Raw genomic sequence first — 4,142 nt, forward strand, 5'->3', positions numbered from 1 at the left:
TTATAGAATACAATAAAAATATTTCGTATAATGACATTTAGCTCTGACCGCCTTAAAATTATACTATAAGGTCAGAAAAGCGAGGACAGTGTTTACAACTCTTTACAAGGATTGACGACTTTTCTCATTACTGATATTTATGTTTAAGAAAACCATAATGTTGCTTATGTCAATAAACAGATTAGCATGGACATATAGGCTTTAGAATACAAGGGGTGTCACCAAATGAAGTGTTGGTTGGCCTGAGATGTTTTATTTCGGAGGGATGCTCAGTATTGTTCCCCACCTTTTGTACCCCAGGATCATTTAGCCTGTGAATGATATTATTGTAGTGTGTTCTAAATCTGTTTAACCCAGAATGCACTGCAGGCCGCTGTGGCCAAGGAGGGGATTAGATGGTGGTAATTACGGCTCTCCTTTGCTAAGGGGGAGGAAGGTGGATCACGATTCAACACAGCATATTGATGAGCAGATAAAAGACAGACCAGTCCTCTCTTGGGAGAGTAAGGAAAAGGAAACTCTAAGCAAAAGAAAAAACTGAAAGGATTCCGTAAGGGAAAGTGCAGAAAGTGTTAATCTACTAACCTGCCACTATTAAAGGACAGTCATATGGATGATACTCTACTGACTAGAACAGATCTGGACCAAGAACTAGGTAAATATTAGGCTGTGTCAGATGTAGCAGAGCTAAATTTCTCAAAGACCTCTTGTGTACATTGTGATAGCTGCATCTTAAGTCCCATGAAAAAATTAATATCATTAATCGTTAAATAATAAATTCATATGTCACCCATCTCGTAACATGAACATATAAATATCTAACCCACGTGGTGTCCACTGTGAACAGATATCCTTGTGTGAATATGGCACTATAACCACTATTGTAGGGGGAACATTTTTTTGCAGTTTATTAATAGGGTCATCCTTAAGTGTGACTATAAACAGTGTTGTAGGGTGAGCACTTTTTTTGCAATGTATTAATAGGGTCAATTTAAGGATGGTATTATGTGTTTAGTACATATTACAAAAATCAGTGGATGTATAAAGTATGTTTGATTCTTTTTATAATCAGGTTTATCCCACCTCTAAGAAATGCTATCTGTAGGGATTTCTGTTACAGTCTATAGAATTGTACAATAAATCTGACATACATTTTGCAAAGGATGGTTTTACTGGTGTAGTTTAGGCCTAAACCTACTCTGAGAGTCTTGCCTTGCCTTATAGGTGATAACATACATAGAGGAGACATTGCTTACCTAGTTTCATATTAATAGAATTGATATTTTTGTGTATTGTTTCCCTCTTATAATATTGATATACCAGTAACAGAGACCTGAGGCTGTGCTGCATTCTTGGGTTAATATATAAGTGACTTGGCACATCCTTAGCATTGTAAAATTACCAGTTTACAGAAACTGTGTATCTACACCTTTAAGACAAATGTCAAATGCTAAAAAGAACTATAACCACATAAGCCTAGTAACACATGCTCAAGACACTTCACTACAAGGAGTTAGGAAATCAATTACCCAGTAAAACAAATAGGGGCGCTTTATCAAGAGGGAAATCTATGAGTCACTTTGCTGGAGTCTGTATTGCTATTATTTTTGCCAATTTATCAAATTTTTGCAACTTTCTAAAAAAGTTGAACCTAACATATCTGGCATACTTCAGCAACTAGACTATCACCCGACATAAAAATGTAGCAACATTTTTGTGAAATAAATCACAAAATTGCAGAAACCAATTCTGTGACTTTTCAGAATTCAGGTCTCTCGGGCCTGGATACATTTCTACCATAGTGTATTGCCCAATAAACTATTCTATCTCTTATCGGTATCGTATTGTCTAGTGCATTTTAGTAGGCGGGGGCTCCATGAATCATTTTATAAAGGTTGTGCTACTTGAGCCTATGTGCATACATGTGTGCAATATTTCATCACCAGTAGTGTCATCATTTCATTACATTCTTTACGGCTTGACCTATATTCATTTTCAAAAGGCCCGATACGATGACTAAGTTTTCACTCGAACAGGAAGCTCAAAACTGTTTGTGTATTATTAATCTATGGATAGAGGATTTCTACATTTAATACATTAATAGCTACTGTGGACATAGCTAGGTAACAATGTGACACTGAATAATCTTAAATCTGTCTGGCTCATTATTTGCATGTTGGATGACTTTAGGGTCAATCCGTCTATGGTGGCACACAAGTCTCACTCTATGTTCTTTTTCATTTCCAGGGAAATGTAAGATGTCTATGTCTTGGTGAAGAATGTTGCAGAATGTGTAGCGCTCAACATTAATCAAATCCCCATTGCTGGAAATCTCCATATTGCTTATTTTAATGAGGTGGACACCCGACTCTTCATAGGAGAATGTACACTGGTCATTTACACTGGCATGTCTTGCATTGATAAAAAGTTATTGTAAGCTTAAAGTGTGTATTGTAATAATGGGGGGTCTAGTATTAGCTCAGGGTAGACTCTCTTATATGGTCATCCACCACCAGCAGAATGCAACAATATATATTTTTTTTTAATGCAGTTACAGTGTTCTGTGCTATGGAGATGATACATTTAATATATCCTTTTTCTATCACCTATATCTTGCTATCAGAGTGTTCCAGGCTTTGGAGATCCACCTATCTATCTAGACCTTGCTTACTAGAACTACAACTTTCTGCAGAATTGTATATTAATGGACAGTGTAGCACTTTTAGTTTCATAAGCGATGGAAAGGCCGAATGTGTCATTTATTCTGAGCATCTTCTTTCACATACTGTATATACAGTATAGGTATAGTTACCCTTCATCCTAATATTGATAGATCAGATGAGTGCTTTCCTCTCCTTGAAACCTTCTCAGCCTCACCAGATATAACACCAAGAAACTCCATACAGCAGCTGGAAAAAGTTCCTCTGTAAAATAATGTCAGCGTTAAGTTCAATCCAAAGCAGTCTTGTCTCATCCATGTCTTTGAATAGTAAAGAAAAATATATAATTATCATAAGTATTTATCATATCTTTTATCATAAAATTGAAGCTACTCCGTTCATATTTCCCCATATTTACAAGCTGATTCATTTTGTTGTACTTGGGTGTAGGACTCACAGGATCCGACTAATCTTTCTATCCAGGTAAATATGTAACAGTTTTAAAATACATGATATATTTAATGTATAAAGGCATAAGTCATGCTTCCATGGAAATCTATGTAACATGTAGGCCTCTGCCAGTCTCCCCATTCACTAATATGTAGGCCTCAGTTTCTAGCTGCTGCCTCATTGTACATTGATTTATGTAGTAATCTGCCTTCTAATAAACAACCAAGCATATTATTCTGAATACTATTGATTTTATAAGTTAGGGCCTTGTCATGTTGTTGAGTATGAGGAGTTTGTTTCCCATACAGGTGAGTGTCATACATATGCGAATCCGACTGCATGATGAAACTATGCCACCCTTTAGAAGCCCGACTATATTTGCTGACTGTGAAGTAATGTTATTGTTTGAAAATTCAATTTGTTTGGAAATGCAGAGTATGACATATTAGGCAGCGAGCCTCATGCATTTTGGGTGTCTCTCCGCGCTCCTTTGCCAACTGACTCTCCAATGATGGCAGAATGAACATCACAGAAGATTCTAGAGAGTTCAGCCAGCATGTTAATCCATTGTCTCGAATAAAATGTATCCATAAGATGTTTGTTATACCCAACATCCCACCAGGCCATAAGCTTGGTACGTTACAGTTACTGTTTGCAGTGCGTGAATGCTCATACATAAAGCAGAGTGATATTCACATTCAGGACGCCATCGTATTCCTTAACCTCTAGTCCTTTTGTGAATAATTGAAAGTATTTTACCACAATTTTAACTGGAATGGATATTATTCTTATGTTAGAATATGTCAGCCTAAGTCAATTTAGTGAACCGCTGCCACTTGTGGCCACTGATACACTGGGAAAAAATTGGCATTAAAATAAAGAAAAAAATATCCTAGTAGAAGAACAAAGCTATAAATACATGTATAATAGTATATCGCTGAAATAAATCTATGGGTTACAAGTAACTAAATAATGTGGAACAAACTTTAAGCGTTATTGCTTTAAGCAATTATTAAAGCAAATATTGTTAAA

This window comes from Leptodactylus fuscus, chromosome 2 (assembly GCF_031893055.1).
Source record: "Leptodactylus fuscus isolate aLepFus1 chromosome 2, aLepFus1.hap2, whole genome shotgun sequence".
Lineage (NCBI taxonomy): Eukaryota > Metazoa > Chordata > Amphibia > Anura > Leptodactylidae > Leptodactylus > Leptodactylus fuscus.